Below are 16,280 nucleotides of genomic sequence, written 5' to 3' on the forward strand. Positions count from 1 at the left end.
GATGGAGAGAAATGACTTAAAATGGCCCAAACATCAGGTTTGAAAGCAGAGAAAAAGCCTTTCCTGACAAACATGCAGGTCAAAGAAAATCCCATATTCCTTTGACCTCCATGTCTTACTGCAACTGTTCATATACTTTGGGGGTTTTTTTAAAAACACCAGAAAGAATGAAAATCATTCCTAATGCACTTACATGCAACATTAGTCTATTTTCACTGGTAACTGCTACTCACCCTTCTTCCATTCCAATTTCTGGTCCTCTCCCCTCTCACCACCAAGACTGAGAGCTGGCACATCCCTCACCCTTTCTTCCCCTCTTGTCGAAACCTTATTTCCACTGCTCTAATAGTTCTTGACTTAACTGGGACAAGGAAAATTATTCTGGGCTTCTCTGTCCTAACAGTTAGTCTATTCTGTATTAACCATCCAGAGCACTGCAAAATCATACTGAAGCCCCAGGCAACCATTCTAACGCTTCCTCAAACTCCTGCTTTAACCAAATTGCCCATTTTTACCGGACTTATCTCCAGCCATTTACATATATATAAAAATATATATATATATGAACTTCTTGTATAAAAATCCTTCAGTGTTAAGACAACTCAGAAAAGCTCATTTGACAGCATTCATTCCAAGAGCTCACAATAAGCTAAATTTCTGTCCAACCTTAAAACAGAGCTATTGTTTATGCAAGATAGAATTTTTGGCCAACCTTTTAAGCACTATGCAAAAGCATTTACCATACTTAAGAACAGAAACTTCAGTAAGTATTACACACCAATGAAATGTATAATTGCATCCACTAGTTAAGGCATGGAGCTGAAAGGCCTGGCTTTCGAAAGCTGGCTTTCAAAATGGCTCTCTTGGCCTGTTTTAATCTAAACTATCACATTCAGCCACCCTAGCCAAAGGAGAGGAATTTTTAGGTGCACTCATCTCAAACTCTGACCTTTACTTTGTATCACCCAATGTCCAATATCAACACCATGGTGCCATTAATTTCTTTAAGGGATGCAAATGGGTTTCTGCACAACCCCATTTTTCACAGCAATGTAATTACAAATTTGGCTTGGCTGATGGCAGAAGCAGTTTTTGAACACCACCATGTGCACCTCTGAAGGGATGAGCTCTTTTCAGAGTAAAGCAAAATGCAAACTGCAGTGACCTACCCCTTACTCCATTACAGAGCTGTGCCATTTCTGGTGGGGAAACAGCAAAGGGAAATTTTCTGTACTGTGCTGTGAGAAAACAAATCCCTTGCATTTTTTCAGATGGCACTTCCCAAAAACTGCCAATCATTTTAACTGCAAGAGACAGCATGCTACATAAATGTATTATGACTTTCTAGAGAAGTGCATCCAGGAAAGCTTTTACTTTGGAGACACATAACCTGTTTGGAAACTCTTCTATCAGGGAAAAATCAGGGCTAGTTTCCATTTCCTGCAGTCTGTGCCTGAGACAAGCAATCACAGTTTGAGTCCACCACTAAGTTATGCTGCCCAGGCTCTCAGTGATCAACACTCTCCCAGCCACGAGCATTAAGCACCAGCTCATTTTGCAGCCTCCACTCTGCCCATCCCAGGGCTGGAAACGGAGAGGGCTGGCTGAGGGCTGGTATCAGCACAGGGCAGAGCAAATAAAGATACCAGTGTAATCACCTTTCAGATAAGGCAGCCGGTGCAAGCACAGCTGTCTAGGAAATACACAGCAGAGAAACAGGAATGTAAAGTGTAAGCAGGAGTTCTGCTAGACCTGAAATGATCTGGACTGAGATACAACATCCTCTGCTACTGCTGCAACATTCTGTCAAACAAACATTAAGTTTTCCCCTTCTTACCTGCCCTCTCAGGAGAGAGCACAACCATTTAAGAGCACAAAGCTCCATTTTTCAAGTACAACAGAAAAATACAAAGTAGCAGCACACAATCGGGTTTGGGGTGGTAAACTACGCATACTCCTTTCCTTCCTAAGCTACAGCTGCAATGGACAATGCAAGGACAAGGGGGAATGGTTTTAAACTAAAAAACGAGAGATTTAGATTGGATCTTAGGAAGAAATCCTTCCCTGTGAGGGTGGGCAGGCCCTGGCACAGGGTGCCCAGAGAAGCTGTGGCTGCCCCTGGATCCCTGGCAATGTCCAAGGCCAGGTTGGATGGGATAGTGGAAGGTGTCCCTGCCCATGGCAGGGGGTGGAATGAGAGGATTTTTAAAGTCCCTTCCAACCCAAACCATTCTGGGATTCTCTGAAACTGTCCAGTTTATTGTGAGCCCTTTTCTGCTCCATGTCATGCACCAGTGGCAGGGCCCCTGATTTCAGCCAGCTCAGCTCAGACTCCACCCAGGTGATGCTCTGGCAGTACCAGCAATGCCAGGAGAAGGGCAGGACAGAGCTCACCAAAGGTGTGCGCTACCCACTCAGAGCCACCACCTCAAACCTCTGTCACAGGGCACTTCAAAGATGGACAAACCACTGAAGGTGGATGAAATAGCAGCTGAGATTGCCTGCACTTGCCTTCACAGGCTGGGACTTTAATTAGAGCACTCTAGAGTGCATCAATAACAATTTTAGAAAAAACAATACCGACTTCATTTACTTTTACAAAGCCTTTGCCCTCATCTTCACTGACTACAAGTGTCAGAGAAAGGTCAAAATAGCTTAATTTGCTTCTGCGCTGGGCAAAAAGGCATGAAGAACAGCCAGTACATTTAGCTTTCTTCATTTGCACTGGGGCTTAAGGAAGGAGAGAAGGAATTTGTTATCCTCAAACTGACCCCAGGATAACCTGGTTGCTTTTACCATGGTTGTGTAAATCGAAAAAGAGAAAACCAGAGATTAAAGCTGAGATTAAAAGAGATGCATCAACTCAAAGACAGTAGTTAGATCTCAAGGCAAAAAAAACCTGTGGTAACAGACATCAGAACACAAAAAACTGAGCAGCTTTCCAAACACAGCTACTCCAAAATAGCAGGCAATGCAATGCTCAGGCACCAGAGAATGGAGACCAAGTCAAGTGGTAAATGAATTAAATAAAAGTAGATTGTGGTCCTTATGAGTAATGCTGAATTCTCCTTTACCTGGAAGCACTGGGCAAACATTATTTTAATAGAAATGTAATTCTGCTTCAAGATGGCAAGTGCAATGTGCTTGAGAAACAATATAATCTTATTTGATAAGGGGACCTGCAGACAAGCAACGCTACCTGGCACATTTACAGTTCCTTTATTGCTGCACCTGTATCTATTAATCAGTATCCAAAAGTCACACATAATCAGAACATAATCAAACATTTTTTAAATGCATCCACACAATATTTAAATGTGGGATAAGTGTATCTTGAAAATAGAATTGTTTTACTCAGGCAGCTGAAAAAAAACATCATGGGAATCTGAAGCAATGTCTCCTTTTCCCTCCAGTGTGATTACAGGATTTTACAGTGTATTTCCTCCACTAAATGTCAGCCTCAAGTGCTCTGCTTAGCAAAAATTATTTTCTTAACAGCAGATCTTAATAAAATAAAAGTGTGCAGTGGTTTTAGTCTGGACACTTTCTAACTAAACTGGGCTACAGACGACTCCTGGCATAGAAAGGTCCCAGACCAGGAATTCCTGAAGTTTTGCTCATGGCAACTTAATTACAGTGCAGTGGGTGAGCAGCTCGCCTCAGGCTGATGCTGATTGTACACTGTGCCATTAAGGGGATCCATCAGGCCTCAGTGGTGATACTTCACATCCAGTTAAAGCAAAACAAATGGTTCCCAACACAGCAGCTGGAACATCCCAGCAAGCCCACGTACATCCAGCAGCCAAGCTGTCAAATCCACTGCTGCAACACCGGCTGTAAATTCCATGCGGGGATGAATCTTAGGGATCTTCCTACAGGAAACTTGGTGTGTCTCAGGCTGTTCTCACTGCTTGTGCCACAGCTCAGCAGCACCTACTGGGCTTGCAGTTTAAAACATGGAACCCTCGGGATCACCAGGAAAGAGAGAGAACCCCACAATTAGCTGGACTTCCTTAAGTGTCCTTGGAGGTGGCTGGGACAGCTTTCCTTGGCAGAAGGGAATAAGCAAAGCCCTGAAGGAAGTTTTAGTACAATAAAGATGTAACCAGAAGTTGATGCAGCTCTGCCCCACAGCTCTCACCTCCAGTGGCCTGGTCAGCTCCCCCAGAACAGTCTCAGCCACCCAGCACCAGAAACATTCCCTCTCTCAGAGAAAATAAGGATGGAAACTGATTCTGGCTGGGCAGCATCATCCAGTTTTTGCCCAAGGTTCAAACCATCCATATTTTGTCAAGATGCAGGTTAAATTGATGGCATATTTTTGTCCTAATGAGACAAGAATTTAATCCACAAACACCAAGGCATTTTCAAATCCCATAAATGACGACATGCTGGGGCAGACAGGCAAGGAGAGAACCTACCAGGGACCTCTACACCTATCCAAGGTTTTATAGTTAGGATAGAAGTCTGACAGAGTCAAATCTCCACATGGAAAACAGACACAAATCCAGACTCCAGACAAAACCCAGTGGTTATCCAGTATCAGAACATGTGCACACTGCAGTCAGCCTTATGATGCACAGGTGGGCTAGTGAGTAACATGCCCCTGTCCCTTGCTAGTAGAGCTTCCCAGTGAGCACACACACTTGAAGCACCCTGTCCCTGTCCCCATGGAAGCTGCAAATCTCCTCCAGGAGATGCACCATGTCATCATATGTTACCCAGAGAGGTTGTGGCTTCCACACCCCAGAATTGGTCAAGGTCAGGCTGGATGGAGCCCTGAACAACCTGATCTAGTGAGTGGTGCGGGGGGTGGAACTGGATGAACTCTAAGGTCCCTTCCAACACAAACCAATCCATGGTTCTAGGATTCTACAATCATTCCTGAGCCACCTCTGGCTGCAGCAGCTGCTGGAGAAGCACAGCTCATAGAGCTCCAGCCCTCCTCGCAGCAGCCCAGCAGGAACAAAGTGCTGAAGGCTCCAGTGACAGCTCTGAACACCGTGTGCTCCCATGGGATGCACTTCCTCCCATGCCCTGTCCTGCAGGAGGGATGCAGCCAGAGCAGGCACCACATCCAGCCCACAGGCCACCTGGCAAGACACCTCTGATCAAGAGCCAAGAACCAGAACTGTTTTACTGGAAATATCTCCAAGTATTTCCCAGCTACTCTTGAAAATCCCTCCTCGAACAAGGCTGGAACAGCTCCTGGCTCCAGTGCAGGCACCTCTCCCCAGCTGCACACCGTGAGAAGTCCTTGTGCTGACAAAACCTGGTGGGGTTGTGATAGCAGCTAAGAAAACAGAGAGTAAACAACACACAAGAAATAGGAACAAGTACTCAGAGCAGGAATACCAGCACAGCCTGATATTTACTTAATGACTCATCCAGAGGAGGATCCATCCCTTTAGGCTTATGGCCAGCATGAGAACAGGTAATAGGAGAGTGTATGAAATCACTGGAGCTCAGCTCCTCCTGACCTCTGAGAACAAAGAAGCCTTAGAACAGCAAAAAATATCCTCTTTTCACTCCCTCTCTTCACCCTGTTGCACAATCTTTCTCCACAGATTAAAGTCGCACCTTTTACAGACCAGGAAAAGAGAGAGCAAAAGGCAGAGAAAGTATTTCTGCTCATCCACACAACAGCAAAACACAGACTACACCAGAACAAGTATTTCCCAGTGAGACTCCCTAGCTTTAGGAGGGTTTTTGGCAAAAGGTTCACAGATAACATCTGAAGAGGACACTTGGAAAACACAGGCACTTAGGAAAGACAAGAGAGCTTTTGGAACTTAGTCACACCTCTTGCTTTGGGGCTTTCAGGTTTCCATCCTTTTATGCAGAACTGTGCAGATCATACCAGACACCAAAGAGCACTAGTGAATGTGAACAGTATTTCTCTCTCCAGCCACAAGACTTTTCTTCTTCAACAAGTAAGATCCCCTGACACTGCATCCTCTTGTACCTGTCAACTCCTACACTCCTGAGAGGCTCTCACTGCTGCCAAATATACAAATGTTCAGGGAACTCACATGGCTAATGAGCTTCAAATCTACAAAAACACATGAAGACTTCACTGTAGGCTGAACTTCTACTGGGATTTTTCCCTCACATGGAAAAGCATTTATGTACAAAAGGCCTGTGACACCAGTGCTGAACATTTTCAAGCTATTTCTGTGCAGACAGAATGACAACTGACAACCACCTATTTTTTACCATTTACATTCCACTATTGTCTTTGAGTTCAGAGCTGCTAGTTGGCTCACACCAAAAAATAGAAAGAATAATTATTAACAAAGTAGCCATCAGAAAAGCGAATTTATTAGCCTAATTTAAAAAAATCAGAATTAATGCTGCTAAGTAGGAAAACTTAGGCCTACATAGCTCATGGCTTCCTTTTATATGTTATTTATTAAAGTGAGAGTAAAGTCTGAACCAAGATATTTTAAACTTTAACAGTCTCAGAAATGCTGGTTTTATTTCAATGTTGAGTGTAGGACTTATGTAACATTTCCCAGTTTGATTTCTGTTATTAAAGGATTTTAAAACAAAACTGGATGGTCACTGCCTACAGCCCTAAGGGGCTGAGTACAAAAATAACATAAAAGATATCACAAACGCTACAAAATACAATTCTGATTTAATTTCATTCAAGCATTATGTTCTTTACTTTGGGGAAATTACTTTACCATCTTTGATAGCAAGCACTCCTCTTCAGCTCTTCTGAACACTGAAAATATCATTTGAGGTACAACTGGAACAAAACTTGGAAATGCCTTATGTAATTTAACACACTTGCCAAACTAAACCAAAGTTTGTCTTACAAGCTTTACTTTCTCATGCTGCAAACAAAACACCTACGCTTTCTCCACTCACCAGAAAATATCCATGTTCCCAATGGCTCACCTCCTTCACTAAGCACTCCAGCTTTTTCAAAGGCTTCAAATCAATGATAATTCATTAGTGGAAAATATTCCCTACTTCCTCCCCATTTCTCCTGGTGATAAAATACACACTTTCACAAGCAAGTTGCCATGGGCTGTGCCAGCCCAGAGAGGCAGTGTCAGGCCAAGCTGGAGTGAGGGTGGATCTGCCTTTGGTCAAGGCCCAAGACATCAGGCCACTCATCTGTCACACACCAAACCTACTCACCTTCAGGACATGCTATTTTCCAGCAGGAAAGTGTGAAAAGGCTCATTTTGGAAGATGTAATGGTCCATCAGTTTTTGTCCTTAACTCTCTGTGCTGTTCCTCCCAAACTGGTGTTCTGGAGATATAAAAAGAACTTCAATTTAAAATACTGCTCAGATAAACACTAAATTTTTCCTGCTTTTTAGCAAGCTCACTGAAAGGTCACCTGAAACCCATCTGATGGTCCAGTGAATTACTGAATTACTGCTGTCTTATCTCAAAGGAGGCTGCAAGGAATTATTTCCTCACCCTTGCCACGCTCACAGCTTACACATCTACCATCCACAGCAGCACACTGAGAATTCATCCTGAAGATTGGGAATGGGCAAGAGACTTATTTACAGCAGTATTGGTGCCAGACCAGACCTGAGAATTACACTGTGTTATCAAAGGTCCCTTTCCACCTTGCCTGCTACATCTGATATAGTGACATATATTTACTACACTTAGGTCTATCTCAAAAGCATAAACACTGAACTTTTCTGCTGAATTTTGCTACAGTTCCCTCGACAACAGATTACCTTCCCTCTCCTCGCCAGAGACACTTCGGTCCAACTGTGCAGCACAACCAGGGCACTTCTTACCCTGCTTGGGACTATGAGGAGTTGGACACATGTTTGCAAAATTAGGCTGAAAAGGCAAAGCAAAAGCACTGGGAGCATAAATGAGCAAATGCCACGTTAGAAGCAATCTCCCTGGCAGTCCCATTTTGCAGCCAAAATAATTAGACCACTAGCAAGAAACATCCCAAGTAGATAAATGGTGTGTTACGAGATTAACCAAGGTCGCTTCTCTTACATCTGTCTTTCTAAAAAGATGCCTCCCCCAAAAACTTAACCCTAGGGCTCCATCCAAATTAAAGATTCACTGTTGATGTACATCAGTACAAACTAAATCAAAGTATTCCAGAGCCTGCCAAGTGCTGACTGCCCAAGGAAAGGCCACATGCCTTCTATTTGAGAGCCACCTAAACTCTGAGACTGCTGCCGCTGCTGGGTGTTCAGAGATAACTGCCAACTCATTAAAATCCCACATTAGAAGTTTATTAAATATGCAAACATTAATGGAATTGGACTAGCAGCTACTTAGGCAGATAAAATTTCAACGCGGCGCATCCCGCAGTTCCTGTTATCAGCGCTGTGTCCTTTTGGAAGCGTCTGTGAAAGACCCACAAAGTTGCTCAAGGCAGTGAAACCCTTCAGCTCTTTCAGATTACTTAGGTCACACTCAAGGTTCCCACTAGCCCAGAAAAGACTCCTGCTTCCCAATAATTACAGGTCAGTATCTACTGTCCATTTCCACTTTCACACTTCACTGCTGGAGATGCAAAGTTTTCCCAAGGGTTCTTCCCCTTTTGGGGAATATCTGCAGGACAAGTCCCACAGCTCTTTGCAAGCTCACAGGTAGAGAGGTTTTATACATATCCCAAACTCACAGTCCTTGTCAACTTGCTGCTGGAAGAACTACAAAAGGAAGAGTAGGGTGTCATACAGACAACAGTGATGAAAGAAAAGGGCTTCAAAAGCACCTCTCCTGAACTTCAGGTAACTCCACACACGCACAATGCGTGTGTAGAGCTCTGCTTGGAGCTCCTCCTTTCCGCTCTCTCAAACACAAGCATCAGTCCCCCCTGCAAACACCACTCTCGGCACATTTTGCTCCACAAAATGCAGTTTCATTCCTGGGTTACTCTGCAAAGTCCCAGTGCCTGCTGAGTGTCTCAACAAACCTCCAAGCTTTTGCTGTAGAGTGACATCAGACTTGGAAGTGTTCTTCACTAATGCTATCAGCATAATCTGAGCTAGCCCGAGGGAAAGTGGGACAAGGAATATCTCTCATCCCACAGAGAATAAACAAGTTCCTAAGAGTCCCTAATGCACCTTCAGGTGACTCTGGCAATAGCCAGTGGCTTCAAAGAATGTCTGGAAGATTTAATCCTCTAATTATGGAAAAACAAGCGTGGTCCAGCACCTCCTTCTTGGAGATGTGAGGTCTCAGCAAAAAGATGGAAATGAAATCTTAGGGAACAACCTTGGAAAAATGACTTACAGGGGAAGAAAGGAAATGAAGGAGTATGAAGTGATCTCCAAAGAAAACACTGAGCTCATTGAGCACAAAGAGTCTGAGCAGGTTCTTTACCACCACCACGAGCGACAGTCTGGAGAAGCGAGGATTGTTGCCATTGTCAACAACCTCCCAGCACCAGCCCATGGGATGCAAAACTGAACTCTGTGTTTCTTTCAGTCCTGCAACCACATGGGCCTCTCAAAATAGAAGGTTCAAGATGCCTTGGCCAAGATGGAATCAACAAAATCCCCCGTCCATCACCTGATGCAACACCAGGCATCACATGTTGCAGAACCTTGAGCAGCAGCCAGTTTGAGGTCAGGCACACAATAGCCTCCCACTCCTTGAACCAGGAAGCCAGGGCTTAGGTTTAGATTTTTTAAAGGAGAACTGAATTATTTTGGAAATTAAGGCAAAGAGAGACTTCAAGGTAATCTGGGTTCTGAAAAGGGTACTGACCAAATCTCACAGAGATTCTGGGGACTGATCTTTGCTGCTTCAGTGTGTTCAGAAACACAGGGAAGCAGCCAGCTCATGGCTGGCCCCAAGGTCAGCTATTCCCTGACAAAGCAAAGGAAAACCCATACAAATCCTTTTAAGAGACATCATGATGACCTTCTGTTGCAGACTGTACATTCTGGCCCTAGACATGGGGAAAAATGACTGTGCAAACACTCCCTAAGGCTCGAAGCACTAGGAGGCTTCTATACAGGTATGTCCTCAGTCAACCACCCATTTGGTCAGTCCAGAGCTCCTCAACTTGACTGCACTACACAGAAGCACATCAACAGTTTGGATTATCTCTGCCCAGAGAGCTCCTGCCCACAGGAACAGGCAGTGGATGACTGAACACAAAAATAATCCTTGTAGCTTACAGCCAGCACCCTTGTTCTGCCCACCAGGCTGCAGGCGAGTCTCTACCCAGAGAGCACACTAAATCAGTTAGCCAGCACCAGTATTCCCTCCCAGTACAGACAGGCAAGCACACTGAAACTACAGGACACTGTGCCTAGGGGAATGTAAATAACCCACTGAAGGAGAGCCCCGTTTGTAAGGGAACCAGGGAGGTCACAGTGCTCCGTGTCAGGTACATCACATACTGACCCGTGCCCAGAGACACAGGAGTCCTTCCAGCAACCCTACAGCTAAAGCACCTGCTAAACATTCTCCTTTCCAAGGTGGTGTCCCAATGACACCAAGCACTGGTGAACTTCAGTGTTCAGGAGGACAGGTGGAAAACAAATGATTCTATGAGGACTCAGCCATCCATCTGCCACCTGCTGAGGTCCATGGCACCACCAGCACAAGACCCCAGCACTCTGTTTCCTCCACCAGCATGGAGGTGTCAGGCTGACCTGAAGCCAGCAGCAGCACTGGATACCCAGCATCAGTGGGAAAGTCCTCTTTGAGGGATACGTGAGTTGCCCAGACACAGGGAAGGATGACATTGCAAGGAAATTTCATCCCCCTTAGCACTGAGCCATCCTGCCACAGGCCAAAGGTCACAACTGTAGTGGCACCAGCTAAGAGAGCAACAATCCAACCTGACAAGACAGGCTGGCACACTGATACGGAGATGCAGATGCTGGGGACAACACCCTTTATCCGTGAGTTGTAGGGCAAACCTGCTGAGCTAAAATAGGAGCAACCAAAACTCACAAGTCTCTGAAATGCGGACAAGGTGTTTCCTGGCAACAGTAACAAACCAATGAAGTAAAATGAATGTTTTCTCAGCAATTTGCTGTCGGATGACCTCGCTAAGACCCTTCTGCAGGAGAGAGGACCCTCTCTGACAGTACCACCACCAGCAGCTGACCCAGTACAGTGACACCAAGGCTGACACTGCTGCACTCCCCTCTGCTCGGCTCCGAGGCTGGATTCCTGACCACCTTCTCCCCAAGGGAACTTCACAAATAGCCTTTGCTCACTCAAGGGAGACCACGCCTCAATAAACCATAGGCAGAGGCCTTTGTTCACAGCCCACACCACAGCGGCTCGCCCGCTCCAGAGATGGATTCGAGGAGAAATGTAGGGCACACATGCAGAGAAAAAGAGACACTCAAGAGTTCAGAGATGCCACAGATCCCATTGGCAGAGTCAGGAATGCCCATTAAAACATCCTGCACGTGCTGGGGTACAGCTCAACACAGGCTAGGCAGGCTAAGGGCAAAACACACCTCATCAGAAAGTTAAAAACTTGTGGGCTATGTCCCCCACTAAACTGCCTGATGAATCACTAAAGAAATATCTTTGTGATGTAACTATTCAGACTTACACAAAGAAGCCTTGTAATTAGCTCTCAGAGTAATCCTCTGGCCACCATCTGGAGCTCAGCCTAAACCTTGACCTCAGTCACACCAGACGACCACACATCCGTGACACACACCTGACAGTGAGTCACACCACTACACCGCATTCACAACCTGGACAAAGTTGACAGGAATGCTAAAAAGTCGAGCCACTTTGTACTCTACAGGTTCTTCAGTTCACACCCATCACACTTAAGGAAATGGTTTCAAAAATATAAAGTTAAAAAGCAGGAGTCATCAACCCAATCCTGCGTCTAAAACAAAATGTTTCTTCCATCGAAACCTCAGTTTATAGTAAACAAAGTTGACACATGACATACACAACCTTCTTCCAATAACAAGGAGAAAAATCTTCCTAGAACCAGATTCTGACAGAAAACAGACCTACCACAGATATAAAATAACTTATTCCCCCAGGTATAGACAGGTCAAAGTATTTTACTATTAAAGGATGCCAAAATTCTTTTACCTAAAGCACCATAGATGACTGGATGTTCTTTTTTTGTTAAAACCTTCTGATTAGCTTGAAAATCCTGTTCCCCACAAGCAAATAAAGTCCAAGATGCCTCCCACCTCTTAAAAAGCCTCTTAGCTAGAGAAAAATGAGTTTTCTTTAATATACTTTGTGTTGCTTGCTGAGCCCCCCACAGCAAAGCAGTCAAGAACGATACACACCACATCACCAAGAACAAAATTTATCTTGTCAGTCCCAGAGGAACTCTATTTCCAATGAAGTTCAGCAAGCAGATTTTAGACTTTTGTAGGAAAGCCCACAACACAAGGAAAGAGGGATGGAGCAGGCTGAAAGTGCTGAAACAGTTATTGCTTAGTTCATATCTGAGAGCAAATCTCTGCAAGAATGAGAAATGTTTATTTTTTCTAGGGATCACGTGTCTAAAAAGCACAAAGAGCCTTCTGTAGTAGGAGCCATGGTCCCAGAGCAGAGACCTCCTGCCAGCTGGGCTCCTGGCACACACAATTCCCTCCAGCTTGAGGGACAGTTAAATACAAATAAGAGCAAGATTACAACAGACCACCAGACTTAGCACCACCAGGGAGACCCCACATTCCGGTCACTTCACTACAGAGACACAGACTGGGGCTGTCACCACCACCAGGTACAGACGTGGCTGTCTCCTCACATCATGCAGACTCCCAGCCCTGGGCATGGGGACACTATGGGGGGTTTCTGAGCCTCCTCTGGGACCACTCCCCGCAGCCAGATCGGCTTCAGTTTGGCAGGGGGTGGTTTAAAGTGATTACCTTTGCCACAACACCTTTCTCCTGGCTGCAGCTTCAGCAGGGATTACCCAAGACCAAAGTCCTACACAAGTCAATATTTAACTTGAGCTCTGCACTGCTGAGACCCACCTGGAATGTTGGATGTAGTCACTTCTTAAAGCTTATGCTGCCGTTTCTAACAAAACAATAATAACAGGCAAGTTATCTTCCCTGTGAGAAGTTGTGAAGAAAAATTCTACAGAGACAGCAGTAAGATCCAGCATAAGTAATTTTAATAAAGGAACTGAAAGAAAATGCTTCCAGGAAAGGAGCTCTACACAATGGGATGGGTACACTGCAGAGCAGGTTCAGGGTAGGGGCAAGAGCCACATGGCAAAAAGCATTTAAAACCAAACCACACCAAGGTCTGGAAATTCAGCATTTGTCCCAGAAGTAGTATTTTAACATTGCAATTAAGCCATTAATCTATGTCACAAAGGCTTATATAAAAGTCTTGCACATTACAAGGAGAAGCATTTATTCTCCACTAATCACCACTAAGTACGAACTGCTGTATTAACACAGACTTTAAAATAACACAATAAACAAAAGCGGTGTTTTTCCAGGTTAATTGTTCATAGTCTTAGTGAGGGAAAGAAAATTGTTTATGTTAAAAAAAAAAAATTCTCTGCATGCAACCAATATAAATTTTTGCCAACAGTCTCACCTTTTGTCTTTTTGGACAGAGAGCTTTCTGCTGTGAGAAACAGCTGTTAAAATACAATTCAGGCCAAAAGTGAGCAACTGAGAGTAATTCCTTCTTTCCTACATCTGTTTCAATTCTTTATCCACCTGTTCTTTGTGATTTCTTTATTTATTGTTAGCACTCCCACCTTTACATTTAGCAAAAACTGTTTTTCTTCTCTAAACAAGAACATCTGTTGTAGCAATGATTCCCGTGGAGTTATGGGTGAAAATCACCACAGACAGCATTCTAAAAATGCCCCAGTTCTACATTTTTAACCCTTCACAGGTAGCAGTTTGGTCAGCACCCAAAAGGAAACTTTTTCAGGGAACGAAAATACTATTTTTACTGGGAAAGAGTGGAAGGAAGAGGCTGAGGATATTAGGAACACCCAGAAATAAGGAGTAGCGCACAGCTTTCATCTCAAAAACATCCACGACAAAACAACAAACGCCACCAAAAAGCCAAACCACAAACACCAGGACTGTCCAGCAAAGTGCAGCCTCAGGGAACACTTTCAGGAGCAGCTTAATTAATTCTGATCCCTGTCATTGCCTAATGGGCGGGCCTGCCTCTCCCTGTTGGATGCACAGGTACAGACACACAGCTCCATGGATTCCATTTCCATATGGTGCTAATTGCTGGTGGGTTTGGCACGTGAATCCAGCCCACCACACCACCACTTACACCTGCACTTGAGGAGCAAGGAAAACAGACAAGCAGACGGATGGAAAAGAGGTGCACAGGGCTCCCCTTTCCAGCAGTAATATAATACCAAACCCGTTCCTGAAATTCTACGCTTCCCAATACATACAGTTACCACAAAAATGCAAAGTTTCACAGCTCAAATGGCTCCTTGGAGGAATCAGATCACGACTCCATTCCATCTGGGAGTGAATGCAGAAAGTATTTACCTGTATTCTTCTGCTCTGCTTTGAGACTGCGATCAGTATATATTAAGACCAGCCTACCTCTGAAGTAGTAAAACTACAGGTTAAAAGAACAACTGCAAGTGAAGCCCCAGCAAGGTCTCAGCAGTTTCCAGCTGCAAAATTTCCACAGAGCTCAAATGAGAGAGGAGGCAGGTTGCCATCTGTTTTCTCTAAAGGTTTTATTTTCATTGCACTACACCTACAAGTGTTCCTTACACGCAGTTGCCATCCATTTAGCAAAAATGAGGCACAGTACGAGACTGTGTCCAGGGAAACATCCTTCCCTACAAGGAGAAAAGAGGAATGCTTTGGATTGGAAGGGATTTTAAAGCTCATCCCATTCCAGCCCTTGGGCAGGGACACCTTTCATTATCCCAGGTTGCTCCAAGCCCCATCCAACCTGGCCTTGGACACTTCCAAGTATGGAGCAGTCATAGCTTCTCTGGACAATCTGGGCCAGGGCCTCCCCACCCTCACTGGGAGGAATTCCTTCCCAATATCCCATCTATCCCTGCCCTTTGGCAGTGGGAAGCCATTCCCCTTGACCTGGCACTACAGTTCCTGCCTTCCCTCACTAACTTAAGAGCTGCACTTCTCTGGGCTAAGCCACATAGCCCAGAGAAGCATCCACTAAATTTATCCCACCCACTCTCCCAGACTTCTGCCAGGTGAGAGAAGCATCAAAATTTCTACACTTATTTTTTTTACTGGAGAGGGCACAAAACCATTGGAGCCTGTGCTGGTCTTCCTTGCTGACAGCAGCCCCCAGACAGGATTAGGACAGACACCACAGGCTTAACTCCGGTGGGATTTGCTCGAGGTTGTCTGGAGGCTGACTGAAACGCTTCCTGCTGCCCGGAAAGCAGCGATAACACCCTGGGACTGCTCCCCTGCCTCACAACAGGCACCGCCAGCACCTCGGCCGGGGCACCGGATCTCTTAAACTGGAGAAAGTCCCTTTTTGTATCAAATACACAAGCGTGAGAGCTCCGTGCCTGCAAACAGGAGCGGAGTTTCCTGAGCACCCCGACAGCCGAGCACCCCATTCCCCGAGCACCCCGTGCCCCTGAGCACTCCCGTTACCTGCCTACCGCATTCCCTGCGCGCCCCGTCACCCGCGCTCCCTCAGCACCCCGGACCCCGAGCACCGCCTTCCCTCACAGGGCACATCATTCCCTCAGCACTCCGTCACTCGGACACCGCGCTGCCTCAGCATCGCGCTGCCTCAGCATCGCGCTCCCTGCACACCCCGTACCCCTGAGCCCCCGTTCCCTGCGCCGCCCGTACCCCTGAATCCCCCGTTCCCTGCACACCCCGTACCCCTGAGCCCCCCGTTACCTGCGCCGCCCGCTCCCGCAGCCCCGCGTCCCCGGCCGGCCCCGCCGCTCCGCCCCGCCCCGCCCCGCCCGCACACGTCACCTCCGGGCGCGCGCCAGCGGGCGGGCTTTAGAGCGGGGGCGGGGCCCGAGGGGTGTGGGCGTGGCCCGAGCTGTGGGCGGTGCGTCGGGTCGTGGGCGGGGCCTGAGGCCGTGGGCGGGGTGCGGGAGTGAGCGGGCGTGGGCGGGGTCTGAGGGGTGTGAGCCGGGTCTGAGCGGTGTGAGCGGGGTCTGAGCGGTGTGAGCCGGGTCTGAGCGGGGCCTGAGGGGTGCGAGCGGGATCTGAGCGGTGTGAGCCGGGTCTGAGCGGTGTGAGCGGGGTCTGAGCGGTGTGAGCCGGGTCTGAGCGGGGCCTGAGGGGTGTGAGCGGGATCTGAGCGGTGTGAGCCGGGTCTGAGGGGTGTGAGCGGGGTCTGAGCGGTGTGAGCGGGGCCTGAGC

General features: G+C 46.4%; 1 protein-coding gene across 2 annotated transcripts in view; it reads right to left on the reverse strand.

Moving 5' to 3' along the window:
* Nucleotides 1-15,846, reverse strand: part of MAP3K13 (mitogen-activated protein kinase kinase kinase 13) — a 68,828-nt gene extending 52,982 nt beyond the window's left edge. For both annotated transcript variants that reach the window (XM_032119454.1, XM_032119456.1), the window contains exons 1-2: nt 15,804-15,846; nt 7,153-7,267 (exon numbers count right to left, since the gene is read on the reverse strand). The gene's annotated coding sequence lies outside the window, so the exon portion shown is untranslated. The remainder of the gene's footprint in view (nt 1-7,152; nt 7,268-15,803) is intronic.
* Between the last annotated feature and the right edge of the window lie 434 nt (nt 15,847-16,280).

The sequence above is a fragment of the Corvus moneduloides genome, chromosome 10 (assembly GCF_009650955.1).
Source record: "Corvus moneduloides isolate bCorMon1 chromosome 10, bCorMon1.pri, whole genome shotgun sequence".
In the NCBI taxonomy this organism is placed as follows: Eukaryota; Metazoa; Chordata; class Aves; order Passeriformes; family Corvidae; genus Corvus; species Corvus moneduloides.